The sequence below is a fragment of the Palaemon carinicauda genome, chromosome 33 (genome assembly GCF_036898095.1).
Source record: "Palaemon carinicauda isolate YSFRI2023 chromosome 33, ASM3689809v2, whole genome shotgun sequence".
Lineage (NCBI taxonomy): Eukaryota > Metazoa > Arthropoda > Malacostraca > Decapoda > Palaemonidae > Palaemon > Palaemon carinicauda.
This window is the reverse complement of record NC_090757.1, coordinates 3,492,506-3,509,939: the sequence shown is the minus strand read 5'-3', so window position 1 is coordinate 3,509,939 and position 17,434 is coordinate 3,492,506. Positions and strand designations below refer to the sequence as shown.

Genomic DNA, 17,434 nt, shown 5'->3' with positions numbered 1-17,434 from the left:
AATTCTACAAAATTTTCAGATTAACGTAAATACTATAGCCAAAAAAATACCTTATAACTTTACAATTTATAAACAAACCAGTGAATGTTAGCTTTATGAAACCTATTTGTGTAATACTGTACATAGAGCTAACAAACAAATTACCTTCAAGCAATAGCAGTCATTTGAGATTGGTTTATCGCTTCGTTCCACTGTAGCAGACAACAAAGTTACATTATCCAAAAAGTTATTAGATTTCTATTTTTGTGATGTTACAGTATTTAGGTATGTTACCTAATTTTTAGACCTCTTTATTATGGAAATAAAATACTAACGTTAGATTTATAAGCATAACAATATTAAGGTACCGATTACCAACTGAAGTAAATCTGAGAACATTACTTCCAAAAAATTACCTAAAATAATCATATCTCGAATCCAGCAATGTCCCGGTAACTGCTAATAAAGGGATTTTGACTTAGGAAAAATCTATTTCTGGGGAGAGACCTGTGGCGCCCGGTGAAAAGGGGTCCTTTTAATGCACTTTTCTGATAAAATCTTCCAATTATACCAGAGAAAGATAAAAGCATGGAATGCAAAGGTTACTACCCTCGCGCGAGCACCTTGTGGGTGTCGTGTATAAAGCAAAGGCGCGTGAAAGCCACTATTCACAGGCTGTCTTCCATTTAGTTAATTCCTTCGTCAAAGGGATGGGCCGATACAGAGGCCCCAGCCAATCTACCAGAGCCACGCCACCCACGCCCGACGCGAGCGCCATCTGAACAAAATCCTTCTGTATTGAACATGATGGCTTGGAAAGGAAAGGGTGGGATCATGCAAAAGAATAGGGAAGGGTTTCACCCGGCGCCACATATATTATATTAAGGTAAGTAAGCAGGAATCATAAACTAGTCACAGGGCAAAGTGAGCGTAAGGCTAAACAAACATGATAACAAGGAAACCTCCGAGTATCAGAACACAACAAGCAACAAAACTGACATGGCTAAGAATATCCCAACACTAAATTACGGTAAACACATTAAAAGGTGCAATCATCTTAACGTAATATGTAATAAACTAGGGCTAACGAACCACCAAGGAAGCGGCGTCGTGGTGCGAGTGGCGGGTTGGAGGGAGAAGAAAAGAGATGGATGAAAGGAAGAACAAGAGATCACTGGGGAGAGATACGGCTCCCAGCTGCAACCGTTGGGTATTTAAGGGCCTGTAAGTTCTTTAGATAGTGGCGTTTGAAAACCATGGGAGATTTCCAACCCGTGTACTTTTTAAGGTCATCAAAATCCATATTTTGGAAATAATTGATGGAGGTAGCTACTGACCGGATATCATGAGCGTGGGGAAATGATCCCGGATTGGCTTGTTTAATGAAGGAAAGGATCTGTTGCCTAATACCCTGTATGGAAATGGTACCTCCTTGTTCTCTGATAAACAAGGGGCCAGACGATCGGGTAGCAGTCCTAGCTAAAAAGGCCCTGAGAGTAGTGACTAGACATAGAGAAGTATCTTGGAGAAGAGGAATCTTCCAAGGGGACCACCTATTTTGGGGGTCTTCATTCTTAGCTAGGATCGCCCTGTCTGGAGAAAGAAGTACTTCACCTGAAGGGAGGAAATCTATGTTTTCTGAGGTTCGTGAGAGAGCTGCTAGTTCTGAGATTCTAGCACCCGAGGCCAAAGCTGTTAGAAATAGAGTCTTCCTAAGAAGAGTGATATAGGAGCAGGATTCGTTGTCCGTGTCGGAGGCAACTTTGAGGACATCATTCAGAGACCAAGAGACCTTTTGTGGGCGAACCGAAGGTCGAAGCCTAGCACATGCTTTTGGAATAGACGAGAAATAAGAATCCGCCAGGTTAATGTTAAACCCAACCAGGAAGACCTTCTTCAAAGCTGACTTAATGGTGGTGATAGTGCTAGCTACTAGGCCTTTGTCAAATATGGACCTAAAGAAGGAGATGGCTAAATTAGGAGTCATAACCGAATGGTCTGAATTCTTAAGAAATCTGCTAGTTTCTTAACTGCCGAATCATATTGTCGAATCGTAGAGTCCCTTTTGTCTGATTCTATAAAGAGGACATTATCCGGGTCGATGTTTGCATCCTTACGAGCCGCAAACTTCATGAAATCCACAAAGTTAGGGTTTTGGCTATCCTTGAGGAATCTGCCACAGTTCGAGTTTGGACCACTTGGGTCAGTTTGGGGAATGGGATCCGGAAGGGACGGAGTTTCAACTCAAGGAGGAGAGAAAACCAACTGCTCATTGGCCAGTGAGGTGCCACTAAAGCCACTGCCCCGTTGAAGGAGCGGAGTTTGTGTAAGACTTTCAGTAGAAGATTCACTAGAGGGAATAAGTAGATCTTCTGCCAATGGTTCCAATCCAGGGTTAATGCGTCCATGGCATAAGCCTGAGGGTCCAGGTTCGGGGTCACATAACATGGGAGTTTGTGATTGAGTTGGGTCGCGAATAGATCTACCTGGAGACCTGGAACCAGTCTGAGAATCCACCGGAAGGAGTGTATGTCCAGGGAACATTCTGATTCCAGTGGTTTTGTCCTGGATAATGAGTCTGCTATCACATTCTGGACTCCTGCTAGGTGAGTTGCTGACAGGAACCAGTCTTTGTCGGCTGCCAAGGCGAAGATAGTGACCAGGATCTGATTCAGGTTGGGTGATTTGTATCCCCCTCTGTTGAGGCAGTGGACTACTGCCGTGCTGTCTGAGACTACTCTGATGTGGGTCGACCTCGGAGGAGAGATTCTCTTCAGGGTCAAGAACACCGCCATGGCTTCGAGAACATTGATATGGAACTGCTTCATGGCGGGTGACCAAGAGCCCTGAAACATCTGATGTTGGGAGTAACCCCCCCATCCACTCAAGAGATGTGTCGGTATGAATTGTCACTTGTGGAGAGGGGAACTGTAGAGGAACCGATTTGGAGAGGTTCCTCCGTTCGGACCATGGTTGTAGTCTCATTTTTAAGACAGAGGGGATCTTCGAGGTCTTGTCTCTTAAAGGTATTGTCGCTCTCTTTCTCCAAACTTGATTGATGTCTTTGAGTTTGTCTTTTAATAAGAGATCGGTCAGTGAGGCAAATTGGAGAAAGCCGAGGATTCGTTCTAAAGCTCTTCTGGACATCTGTCTGTGTTTGAGAAAGTTCCTGACCTTGGAAGCTATCTCCCTTACCTTCTTGGGAGGAAGGGAGAGCCTGTGCTTTGAAAGGTCCCAACGGATGCCTAACCATTCGAAGTGGCCTGATGGTTGTAGGCGAGACTTTCGGAGATTGACTTGGAAGCCCAGTTTGGCGAGAAAGTGGAGTACCTTCGACGTAACTCTGTTGCATTCCTGGTTCGACTGGGCCCAAATGAGCCAATCGTCCAGATAGGCGATGATCTGTATCCCTTGGTTTCTGAGTTGTTCGAGCACCGTCTCCCCCAGTTTCGTGAATATCCTGGGGGCAATGCTGAGACCGAAGGGCATGACTTTGAATGCAAAGGCTTTCTTGCCGAGACGGAAGCCTAGGTAAGGAGAGAAGTTTCGAGCTACTGGGACATGATAATAGGCGTCGGTAAGATCGATAGAGGTGGTGACAGCCCCACGGGGAAGTAAGGTCCATACCCGAGAGATAGTCAGCATACAGAACTTGTCGCAAAGGATTTCAGAGTTTAGTTTCGACAAGTCCAGAACTACCCTCAACGCCGACGAGTCTTTCTTCGGGACTGTAAACAGGCGGCCTTGGAATTTCAGGGATCGAACCCGTTTGATCGCTTTCTTCTTGAGTAACTCTGCGGTGTACTCTTCCAGAATGGGAGTGGGCCTCTGGAAGAAGGTCACTTGGGGAGGAGGGGATCCCTGTGACAATTTCCAACCCAAGCCCCTGGATATTATGCTGTGAGCCCATGGTCTGAAGGTCCAATGGTCTCGGAAGTGATAAAGTCTCCCTCCTACCGGCATCACATCATTGGGAGGGAGTGAACCTAGGTCCCCTCCCTCCACGGGCACCCCTTGCTCTAGGTCCACCGCGTTGGCGGAACTGTCCTCTACCTCTGAAGCTTCCTCTCTGGTGTCCACGAAAGGAACCGGAGGATTCGTAGGCAGGGTTGAATGCAGGAGAGGACATCCAAGAGGGGTTGGGCTGTGTACCTGGGGGAGCAGTGAGGTAGACTACTTGCTGAGGGGGAGCCGGTTGTTGAGAAGTCGAGGCAGCAGAAGACTGTGGCGACGAGTTACCCCGGACCGTCTTGTAAGGACTAAACCTCTGCTGCTTCTTGAAGAAAGTCTGTTTCTGGGATTCGAACCTCCTTTTGGCTGAGAGACCCCACCTTACTTGCAAATTTTGGTTTGCCCTCGCCACGTCCTGAAGAACCGTATCAACGTTCTGAGGGAAGAGGTTCTTACCCCAGCAGGAGGACGCTATCAGCCTGTTCGGTTCATGTCTGATGGAGGCCTCAGACAGAACGAACTTCCTGCAACTAACTCGAGCCGACCAGAAGTCATGGAGGTCTATTTGGTAGGACAGCAGCTGGTTCTTTGTGGCAACTCTGAACAGCGTTTCCTCTGGGTAAAGCGATGCTAGGGACTCCATGGAGGTGATGGAGGGGAGGGACCTAGCTAGTCTATTACGGGTCTCGAACTCAGTTTTGAGAAGACTCTAGTAATCTGGGAAGCTTCTCAGAGAAAAGAGTAGAGGCACAGTCCGGGTCTAGCTTCCCCACTGTGAAGGTAGAAGCCGCGTCATCCCAGGTTGCAGAGGTACCCGGAATAAGCAAAGAGGTGGGGTCCGTCTCCTTGAGAGCCGGCATGGAAGAGCCTTCCTTGATGGCCTGTATAGTCAGCTCTGTGACTTTGTCTATGAGCGGTAAAGAGATGGAGGCCGCTGTCGTAAAAATAGTGTAGGCACCTTTGTGTGGGGTGAGCTTGGAGTTAATACACCCCCACTCTGATAGAGTTCTGGCCCAGATAGCCTGGGCCTGCTCTTTCGGAAATATCACTATTTCCTTCGGTACCTTGTCCATACGGACCAATGCATGTTCCTTTAAAGTACGAAGCCATTGAACGGGAATTCTAGGCCCGGGGGGTAGAACTCCAGGTCCTCTAGAGGGTGGGTGCCTATGCCCTCCAGAGTTAGGGAACCATCTAAGAATGGGGCATGCAAGGCAAACCGCCAAGGATTGTTTTTATCGAAGGGAGGTAGCTTCGATGCGTCTGGGGCGGAAGAAGGAGGAAGCTGAGTTCCGGAGCGGATCAGAGTAGCCACCATACCCTTAATCTCTGTCATCGCCCCAGACTGATGTTAAATTTGTTCTCTGACCAAATCTCTGACCAGTTCGATGGGGAAGAGATCGCCCCAGGGTACCTGAAAGCCACCCGTTGGTGGTGTCTTGGATTTGGTAGACTTAGACTTCTTAGGAGTCGTGGTTTTACGAGGAGCAATATGAATATCAGGAGCTGTCGAGGGTCCGGGGACCGGTGACGTTGATACTGGCAAAGCTGAAGACTTATAAGTGCGAAGTGGCTTCACCTTGGGTCGTACGGGGACAGAGGGATCCCGAGGAGAAGCCTTAGAGTTATCAAAACCTAGAAAGGAAGAGGTAGAAGAGGGAGTAGGAGTTAAAAGGGTTTCCACCAACTCGGCACCACTTACCTGCTCGTCCCTGGGTTCTACGTCTATATCTAGATCTGCACGTCCAGCGGTACGAGGGGTTCGTCCTCCGCGGAAATGGTGGCCCTGACTTCTTCAATTAAGGGGGCAGCAACTTCAGGAGAGACTGCAGCAGTAGTCGAGCCTGGGAAGAGACGGGAGGCCATGTCTCCATCGAGGAGATAGGGTTCGCCAGACGGGGCATTCCTGCCGTAGCCCGACACCCAAGGACGAAGAGTAGCCCTTGCTGACAGAAGAGAGTCATCGTCCGCTTGAAAGATTTGTAGTGATTAGTGATGCAGGAGGGGGATTGCTCTCCAAAATATACCGTGTATGTCATATTAATGGCTAAATTAGTGTCTGCCAAAGAGAAATAAGGAACAAAAGGAAAACCCACTTACATCATCGTTCAGTAGAATTGAGGACAACTCGTAACAGAGCGAGCACAAATCCGGGAACCAGACCATAAACTGGGCCTGTCCCGGTTCCCGGATAAAGGGGATGGCGCAGTGTGCATGGGACCGACAGAGGTCATGCCCAACGGGGTCGTTGAACGAGGCAGGGCATCCTTGGGCAGTACAACTGGACCTTCTGTAAAAGAAAGGAGACACGAGTCTTGGTGTTCCTTGAAACTCTGGTAAGGGGTTAAAAAACCCTATTAACAGACATTAGTTAAATGCAATATTGGTGCATAAGGGAATTCAGTGAGAGCCGGAGCTCTATATTAAAACAATTAAATATAAAAGCACCAGCAATGGTAATGGGGCTGTATCATCTTAACAGTGATAATACTGACATAAGAACAAATAATCTAAAGCAATCTGCCGACCTCTGAGGGTCGGGGAAGCTGTGACAGGCCCTTAAAATAAATATAAAACACAAGCCGTAGCTAAAGGCAAGGATAATACAAGTGTGAAGTGTATGGGCGATCTCCGGTGAAGTCGGAGGGCGATGAGATGTCCTGAATAATTCAATTGTGGCTAATAATTCAATTGTGAAATTTATAAAACACAAGCCGTAGCTAAAGGCTAAGGCTAAGATAATAGTAAAGCGTATTGACGATCTCCGGTGAAGCCGGAGGGAGATGAAAGATCCTGAATAATTATATTGTGAATAATAACTCAATTGTAATAACAATGGCTATTGTGTGGATATGGCCGTGGCCTGAGACCGTAGTAAGGGCCACCGGAGGGTCGTATCTAAACAATATAAAGCCCGTCCCAGAGGGTTGTAAGTAAACAATATATATATATATATAACAATAGTTCTAAAGTCATTGAAAATCCCTCATGGCGGAGTAGAACTCAAGGCGGAGTGGAAAATGTTCAGAACTACTCCCAAGCCGTAACGGGGAGAGGACGGAACTCGGACCTAATAAATAACGCTAACTATGAAAAGTAACCAAAACTAAATAACTCTTAAGTTATCATACACCCGTAGGGGGAGAGGTGAGGGAGGGAGAACCCGTTGAACGCACAAAACGGAAAACGGGAAATCCGCTCACCCACCTGAGATAAGAAAGAAAACGAGAGAAAGGGGTAACTCGTGACTGCGAACAGAAAACGGGAACCCCAATCTCTCGCTCCCTTGGACACAAAATCATGACTAATAAGCACACAACACTATTATAAACGTATAAAAATAAAATTGTAACATCAAGATAAGACTACGAACGAAGAATAGAGTCTGCTAAAACCCAAATTAAATGGAAAAGTCGAGTGGAGCGGGTACTAAACTATAATAAAGCTAGAATGCTAATCTTGTTCGTAGACTGGACTTGCTAGCCAAAAGTACCATGGGAATAATAACGATAATAATAATGACGGTTCAAAAGGCATAAGGGCAGGGACTTAACCAAGAACCTAAGTGACAGAATACCAAACGGGCAGACTAAGATGAACTCCCCAAGACAAGGGAACAAACAATGGCCGCCGCGGACGGCCAGACGGAAATGATAAAACAGACTATACTGGATATAAGACAAAAGCCCGGTACTACAAAAAGCTGTCAAAACAAACTATGGTACTTAACATTGGAATGGGTGAAGATGGAGCTTCGGTCATGACGAAATAAATCCACGAGTGTGAAAATACGCCGAGAGCACAACAAATTACACACTATTCTAGCAGTCCAAAAAGAAGGATGTTGTTCAGATGGCGCTCGCGTCGGGCGTGGGTGGCGTGGCTCTGGTAGATTGGCTGGGGCCTCTGTATCGGCCCATCCCTTTGACGAAGGAATTAACTAAATGGAAGACAGCCTGTGAATAGTGGCTTTCACGCGCCTTTGCTTTATACACGACACCCACAAGGTGCTCGCGCGAGGGTAGTAACCTCTGCATTCCATGCCTTTATCTTTCTCTGGTATAATTGGAAGATTTTATCAGAAAAGTGTATTAGAAGGACCCCTTTTCACCGGCCGCCACAGGTCGACCCAGAAAATAAATTTGCAAAAATTTTAAAAAAGATTTTGTACCAAATAGTAATGAAAAAAAAAACATTGACCATGATAAAGTGAAGAATTGAATTGAATATAGGATTTAGGCATTAAGCCAAGCACTGGGGCATCAAAGGCCATTCAGCGCTATATAACGAAAATAATTCAATCATATCTGTATACTCACACCATTTAGTATTATTTTAACCTTTAATACAAATCGCAACACTTTCATACAATAAAATCTAGATGTGAAATATATAGGGATTGAAAGGGTAAAATAAATAAATAAATTAATAAAATCAATTATAGCTCATAATATAACCCAATACTTTGTATAAATTTTCTCAAGTTCAGGGTATTACAGTTTTCCCCCGGTATATCTCTTAAAGGTTTGTCCTGGAGTAAATGGGTCCTCCTCTGAAGATTAAAAACAGGACAATCGACTAAAATATGTTTAACATCCATTGTCACTTGACAGGTATTAAAAAGAGGGGCCTGTCTCCCTTCCCCATTCTTCATTAAATAATTGTGCATTGCATGTGTATGGCCCATACGCAGTCTAGTTAAAATAATGGTATCCCTCCTACTTGTAGAATTACAAGATGACCATTTATCCACCAATGGGTGGATTTGTTTCAATTTTGTATTGGTGGTCAGTTCAGACCATCGAGCTTGCCACTTATTTTTACAGTAAAGATGAATCTCACTTTTAAGATCTTTGTAAGGAATACTCAAGGGGGATGGATTACTTAGCCCTGAAGCTTCCTTTGCTGCCTTATGTACTTGTTCATTTCCATCCACCCCAACATGGGCAGAGACCCAACAGAAGTGAACACTGATTCTCTTCCTAGACTGCAGAAGTACTAACCAGTCCTGCACCTCTTGTACTAGATGATGGCCTGGCATAATTTGTTTTAATGAGAGTAAAACACTATTGGAATCTGTAAAAATTGTATAAAAACTATTTTGGTTGCCATTTTTTAAAATATGTTGGACTGCAAGAATTACTGCGTACAGCTCAGCTGTAAATATTGAACAAGAGGATGGGAGTTTCCTTCTAATAACAAAATCCTCCACCACAGCTGCACTTCCAACTCCTGCAGCCGATTTGGAGCCATCTGTAAAAATATGTTTCCCATGATGTTGAGCAGCAAGGTTTAAAAACTCACTTTTCATTACCCTACTAGGTAAGGTATTTTTCCCTCCTGCCGTAAAACATACTTTAACAGGTGGATTACACCAAGGAGGAGACTTGGGATATCCTACCTCTGCTATCTGTGCTGTTAACAAACCTACTTCTCTAGCATCATTTTTCAGCTGTACTTCCAAAGGCTTAGGCACTTTAGATCTGTTAGGAGCCCGATCTAAAGGCACCCTAACATATTTACAATTAGGATTGTTTCTCACAGCAAGGGACCTAGCTAAAAACCTCAAACTCAACTCCTCTCTGGGAATGGAAAGGGGAGGTATGCCAGAATCAACATAGAGACTGTCAATGGGAGATGTTCTGTAAGCACCTATGCAGATGCGAAGCCCAGCATTGTGAACAATATCAAGTTTCCCAAGTAAAGTCTTTGTAGCTGACCCATATATTTGGCATGCATAGTCTAACTTGCTTAGAAACAAAGATGTATAAATTCTAAGCAAAGTTGTTCTATCAGCACCCCAATCAAAATGTGATACCACTTTCAGAATGTTCAGTGACTTCTTAACCCTGATAGGTCATTTATATGGGGACCAAATGTCATTTTCTTGTCGAAAATGACTCCAAGAAACTTGACATTATCCTCATATGGCAAAATGCAGTCATTTAAGAAAAGGGTGGGAATCTCTTCCCTTTTACGAGTACGAGTAAAGCGAATGGCTTTGGTCTTCTGAGGAGAAAACACGAATCCATGAGAATTTGCCCATGCGGAAGCAGCATTTATTGCAATTTGAAGATTTTGGCATGCTTGTAGTGCAGATGATCCACTACAATAAATTGCAAAGTCATCGACAAATAGTGATCCTTGTATGCCAGGAGGTATGTGACTCATGAGACTATTAATAGCAACAGCAAACAAGGTCACACTCAATACGCTGCCTTGGGGGACACCTTCTTCTTGCATGTAGGATGAAGATAGTTCAGACCCTATTCTCACTTTAATTGAGTGGTTTGATAAAAATTCTTCTGACCCTACTCTCACTTTAATTGAGCGGTTTGATAAAAATTCTTCAATAAAAGAGAACATATGTCCTCCTATACCCCACGAGGCCAATTGCTTTAAAATACCACCCCTCCAGGTGGTGTCATATGCCTTTTCGAGGTCATAAAAGACACCCACCACCTGGTTTTGGTTAGAAAAGGCATTTGAAATTTCCCTTGATAACATCAGCAAAGGGTCTAGAGTACTTCGGTTCTGCCTAAAACCAAACTACCTGTTAGATAAAAGATTTTTTGATTCTAGATACCACACAAGTCTGTTGTTGATCATTCTCTCAAATAGTTTGCATATGCAACAGGTCAAGGATATGGGCCTATAACTAGATGGCAGTTCTGGGTCTTTACCAGACTTGTGGCCTGGAATTACAATTGAAGTATGCCAGGAATCAGGAGATGTATGGGAAGCCCATAGACCATTAAAGGTTTTTAATAAAAATTCCTTGTTATCCACTGGAAGATGTGATATCATTTCATACCGGATGCCATCCTCACCTGGGGCAGTTAAAGATGAGCTAGAGATAGCATTTTGCATCTCCTCCATACTAAAAGGCAGGTTAAAAGCTTTAGTATTTGAAGAAGCAGGAGGAACAACAGACGTTGATGCTCTAATTTGTTGAAATGCTGGGGAATAGTTGTCAGCACTTGATACATGGGCAAAGTGCTTCGCAAGAACCTCTGCTACATCTTTGGGGTCAGATATATATTTATTATTTTCCCTTAATATTGGTAGAGGCTTAGGGACGAATTTACCTTTAAGTTTTCTAATCTTGTCCCATATTTCCTTTGAGGGAGTTTTGGTATTAATATTAGATATATATTTCTTCCAAGATGCTCTCTTTGCTTTTTTAAAAGTTCTTTTTTGTTTGGCACAGGCTCTGAGGTATGCTATTCTATCTGCTACATAGTTTGTTCTCAAGCATCTTCTGAAGCAAGTTCGGGTCACTTTTCTTGCGTTGACACATTCTTTACTCCACCAAGGAACTACAGAGCGATGAGGTAAACTGCATGTTTTAGGTATAAACTTGCTAGCATTATCATCAATAATATTTTCAAGATGTTGATAGGCATGCACTGGAGATGTGAATTCATCCTACTCTTTATCAGTGTGTGAACAGTTTTCATAAGCTGCCCAGTCTGCCTCGTCTATCTTCCATTTTGGTGGACACTGAGAAGGAAGATTATGGACATAATTTAACATTATTGGCCAATGGTCACTGCCATGTAGGTGTTCATTTACTGACCAAAGGTAGTCCAATCGAATGGATGAGGAACAGATTGACAAATCAATGGCTGATGTAGAATTGTGGAATACATCATACCTAGTTGGAGAACCATCATTTATTAGTATTACATCATTGTTGTCGATTAATTCTTCAACAAGATTACCCCATCTATCACACACATTTCTACCCCATAAAGTATGCTTTGCATTAAAATCACCCATTAAAAAAAAAGGGGCAGGAAGCTGATTGATCAGGTCTTGGAGGTCAGAAAGTCTAAGCCTTCTTGGATTACCAGCATGATCTAAGAGGAAAAGTTCTAAGGATGGTTCAATATATAGCGAGCATAAAGAAATTTTTTTCCAGATATGAGTTCTAACTGCACATGCCTGTAGTGGTGTATTGAGTAGGATTGTTTAAAATTTTACAGATTTGTGAATAATAAAACCTGTACCACCTTGAGCTCTTGCAGCTTGCAAAGGAGGGGATCTACAAAAATTATAATTGAGTCCAGGATTAAATGGTTTGTCACTGATCTTGGTTTCCTGTAGACAAATTACCTTCGTGTCCGAGTCCCTGGTTAAAGTTTTTATTTGCTTAATGCTAGTACTTAGACCTCTGCAATTCCACTGGATGATAGACATTATCTTTTGTTATTATTTTTCTTTGTCTCATTTGTCTTTTGGGACTTTTCAGATGAAGCCATGTAAGGCCTGGAGATGGAAGGCTTTACTAGGCCACCACTCTTCTTTTCTTTCTTTCTAGGATCTTTACAAGAGTCAACCTTAGGATCATGAGCAGTAGGGCACCTACCTGACTTAGATGAAGGTGAGGATGATGGGGACCTTTTCCTCTTTGGAAGATCTTGTTTTCCAATCTCCATCAAATCAGGTAGAGATTCTGCCTGAGACAATACATTTAAGGTGGTGGAAGCCACAATGGCTTCCTTGGAGGATTGTGCTAGAACTTCAACAGTTCGAGCACTTAACCCAGAAGGCTGGGCTACTACCTCTAGGGGAGATGCTCCTATCGGTGACAATACTTTTGGTGTGTTGGAAACCATATTGACCTCTTTGGAGGTTTGTGCTCTGGCTTTTATAGGCTGAGCACTTGACCCAGATGGCTGGGCTACTACCACTAAAGGAGATGCACCTGACGGGCCAGGTGCTGCTACTGGTCCCCCTGTGGTAGTAAGGGGTAGTGGATTATAATCTTTTGGTGGCATCTTAACCGCGCGAGCAAAATTAAGTTGCCGATTGAGTAAATGCTTTGCATAACCTACACTTATATGTTCAGCATTTGCTTTTAAGATTGCAGCAGCTTCTTTCTTGTATTCTCTACATCTTTTATCATTTGATTTATGATGACCTTTACAGTTTGCACAGGTTGTATCTCTGTTGCATTGGCCATGTTCTAACAAAGAACAGTTAATACAGATCTTCGTATTATTGCAGTACCGGGAAGGGTGACCGTACTTGAAACAATTAAAGCATTGAAAAGGCCTAGGTTTATATTCTCAACACGTACTCTTTCATTCTCAATAATTATATGATCTGGTATAACAGGGGTTTCAAATGTTAAAACTACCATGCTTGTTTGAGGGATCTTTCTTACTTACCAAACATTAGCAGGGCACATGTCCAGAATTTCTGGTTCTGAGAATTCATATAGATCTTTATCAAAAATACTCCTTTACCATGGCTGAAGCTCATATGTGGTTTAATATCCTTAATAGGATCAATTTCTGCAATCTTCATGCCACAAAGCATGTGAGCTTGAGTATCTGATTTTGCATTAATCAAAACAGATTGCTTACCGTATCTACTAATATCCTTACTTTTAATTAAACCAACTTTTTTTTTGTATAAATTTACTAATCTTATAATAGTTATGATTATCTATCTTCCCAGATGCAATTATCCATGTTGGGGGCTTAGGGGTTCTTACTTCTGGAAGTCTATGCTCTATTTCTTTTTCCATCCATTCTTTTGGTTTATATTATTATTATTATTATTACTATCCAAGCTACAACCCTAGTTGGAAAAGCAAGATGCTATAAGCCCAGGGGCTCCAACAGGGAAAAATAGCCCAGTGAGGAAAGGAAATAAGGAAATAAATAAATGAAGAGAACAAATTAACAATAAAGCATTCTAAAAACAGTAACAACGTCAAAACAGACATGTCATATATAAACTATTAACAGCATCAATAACAAATATGTCATAAATAAACTATAAAAAGACTCATGTCCGCCTGGTCAACAAAAAAGCATTTGCTCCAACTTTGAACTTTTGAAGTTCTACTGATTCAACCACCCGATTAGGAAGATCATTCCACAACTTGGTAACAGCTGGAATAAAACTTCTGGAGTACTGCGTAGTATTGAGCCTCGTGATGGAGAAGGCCTGGCTATTAGAATTAACTGCCTGCCTAGTATTACGAACAGGATAGAATTGTCCAGGGAGATCTGAATGTAAAGGATGGTCAGAGTTATGAAAAATCTTATGCAACATGCATAATGAACTAATTAAACGACGGTGCCAGAGATTAATATCTAGATCAGGAATAAGAAATTTAATAGACCGTAAGTTTCTGTCCAACAAATTAAGATGAGAATCAGCAGCTGAAGACCAAACAGGAGAACAATACTCAAAACAAGGTAGAATGAAAGAATTAAAACACTTCTTCAGAATAGATTGATCACCGAAAATCTTGAAAGACTTTCTCAATAAGCCTATTTTTTGTGCAATTGAAGAAGACACAGACCTTATATGTTTCTCAAAAGTAAATTTACTGTCGAGAATCACACCTAAAATTTTGAAAGAGTCATACATATTTAAAGAAACATTATCAATACTGAGATCCGGATGTTGAGGAGCCACCGTCCTTGATCTACTTACAATCATACTTTGAGTTTTGTTAGGATTCAACTTCATACCCCATAATTTGCACCATGCACTAATTCTAGCTAAATCTCTATTAAGGGATTCACCAACCCCAGATCTACATTCAGGGGATGGAATTGATGCAAAGAGAGTAGCATCATCAGCATATGCAACAAGTTTGTTTTCTAGGCCAAACTACATGTCATGTGTATATAGTATGAAAAGTAATGGGCCAAGAACACTACCCTGTGGAACACCGGATATCACGTTCCTATAATCACTATGGTGCCCATCAACAACAACTCTTTGAGATCTATTACTTAAAAAATTAATAATAATGCTAAGAAACAACCCACCCACTCCCAACTGTTTCAGTTTGAAAACAAGGGCCTCATGATTAACACGGTCAAAGGCAGCACTAAAATCAAGGCCAATCATACGAACTTCCCGACCACAATCAAGGGATTTCTGTACAGCATTGGAGATTGTAAGAAGGGCATCACATGCTCCAAGGCCTTAACGAAAACCAAATTGCAAACTAGGGAGTAGATGATTACCTTCAGCAAACCTATTAAGACGTTTTGCCAGAAGACGTTCAAAAACTTTAGATAATATGGGAGTTATGGAAATTGGGCGGTAATCAGTGGGACTTGAGCTACCACAAACACATTTACATAGAGGAGTAACATTACCAATTCTCCAACTAGTGCTAAAAGCTCCTCTTCTTGCTAACTTGCGCAAAATAACAGATAACTTTGGAGCTAAGAAATCTGCTGTCTTTATAAAAAACAAAGGAAAAATACCATTTGGGTCTACACCTCCATAAGCATCAAGGTCCATCAACAGAGCTTTAATCTCACGAGATCGAAAAGCTAAACTAGTTAGTTTAGCCTCAGGAAAACAGGAAAGAGGAAGTTCAAGTTTTTAATTACTCTGTTTACTGTCAAAAACATCAGCCAAAAGGGTTGCCTTTTCCTTTGGACAGTGAGTGACTGAGCCATCTGGTTTAAGTAAAGGAGGAACTGTTGCATCTACACCAAAGAGTGCAGATTTAAGGGTAGACCACCATTTATGTTCCTGAGTTGTACCAGAAAGTGTTTCTTTTATGGTTAAATTGTACTCCTTTTCAGTTGAGGCATAAACTCTCTGAGCAAAAGCTCGAAGCTGAGTATAGTTGTTCCAGGTCAAATCTGATCTGTTCCCCTTCCAAAGATGATAGGCCTCCTGTTTCTCCAAATAAGCACGTCTGCAATCATCATTGAACCACGGTTTGTCCTTCACTCGGTACCTTAGCACACGAGAAGGGATACGCCTATCAATTATGTTGACTAGATTCTCATTCAAAGGGACAACAGGATCTACACTATTATATAATTGTGACCAATTCAAGCACAAAAGATCATGTAAAATCCCATTCCAGTCTGCTTGGGATTTCATATAAATTTTACAAGAATATGATATATCAGGGACAGGCTGCTCAGTCTTCACTAATAATGAAATCAAGGCATGATCAGATGTCCCGACTGGAGAACCAACCTTACTAGTTATAACGCCAGGGGAGTCAGTGTATACGAGGTCCAAGCAATTACCAGACCTGTGAGTAGCTTCATTTATGATTTGCTCACAGCCTGATTCAGAGGCAAAGTCTAAAGCTCTTAAGCCATGGCGATCGGTAGGAGAGATAGAACTTAACCACTCCCTATGGTGAGCATTAAAATCACCAACAAAGACAAAAGAAGCCTTTCTATCATCTTCTTGTATCTTAGCCATAATGGTAAGAAGACAATCGCAGATAGAATCATCTAAGTCTGGATTCCGGTAGATCGAACACAAATAAAAGTTGTTATGCCTGCCACAAACTTTTATTACCTGGATCTCATGACATCCACATTGATAGCAGGACTTATGAGAAGCAGGGTACTCGGTCCTAATATACACCGCCATTCCCCTGGCCCTAGGGATGGCATCACGTTTCAACATTATTGGTTTCTTAAAACCAGTTATAAGGAGCTCAGATGAGTGCCTCATTATTATTATTATTATTATTACTTACTAAGCTACAACCCTAGTTGGAAAAGCAGTATGCTATAAGCCCTGGGGCTCCAACAGGGAAAATAGCTCAGTGAGGAAAGGAAAAAAGGAAAATAAAATATTCTAAGAAGAGTAACAACAATAAATATCTCCTATATAAACTATAAAAACTTTAACAAAACAAAAGGAAGAGAAATAAGATAGGAGAGTGTGCTCGAGTGTACCCTCAAGCAAGAGAACTCTAACCCAAGACAGTGAAAGGCCATGGTACAGAGGCTATGGCACTACCCAAGACTAGAGAACAGTGGTTTGATTTTGGAGTGTCCTTCTCCTAGAAGAGCTGCTTACCATAGCTAAAGAGTCTCTTCTACCCTTACCAAGAGGAAAGTGGCACTGAACAATTACAGTGCGACAACCCCTTGGGTGATGAAGAATTGTTTGGTAATCTGTGTTGTCAGGTGTATGAGGATAGAGGAGAATATGTAAAGAATATGCCAGACTATTCAGTGTGTATGTAGGCAAAGGGAAAATGAACCGTAACCAGAGAGGAGGATCCAATGTAGTACTGTCTGGCCAGTCAAAAGACCCCATAACTCTCTAGCGGTAGTATCTCAACGGGTGGCTGGTGCCCTGGCCAACCTACTACCTACAAACCAAAGTTTCTGAGCACAAAAGAATATCATACTGTCTGGACGCAACTGTAAGGTCTTGGATATTTGCATGAAGACCACGAATATTGCAATACAGAAGACGACATTGACGAAATCTAGGACGTACTGGTCCCGGATTTCGCTCAATGTCTCCAGACAGCATAAGAATTAATAGAAATAAAAAAAGAGACAGCATACTTAAAAACTAGATTAACAAGAATTATAACAAAAACAATACGTACAGAATTAAAAACAAAGTGATTGATGATACCCATAGACTATAGTAAAAAGTCGGAAAAACTGGTCAACATGGAGGAGCCGATACACCATGCAAGGCTAAATACCCTCCAGGATAGCCACTTCAACTGAAGGGAGGACAG

The 17,434-nt window shown here is 42.3% G+C and overlaps 1 long non-coding RNA gene across 1 annotated transcript in view; it reads right to left on the bottom strand.

Annotated features, from left to right (window-relative positions):
• Positions 1-17,434, bottom strand: part of LOC137626054 (uncharacterized) — a 31,238-nt gene that overhangs the window by 6,296 nt on the left and 7,508 nt on the right. The gene's annotated exons all lie outside the window — the stretch shown is intronic.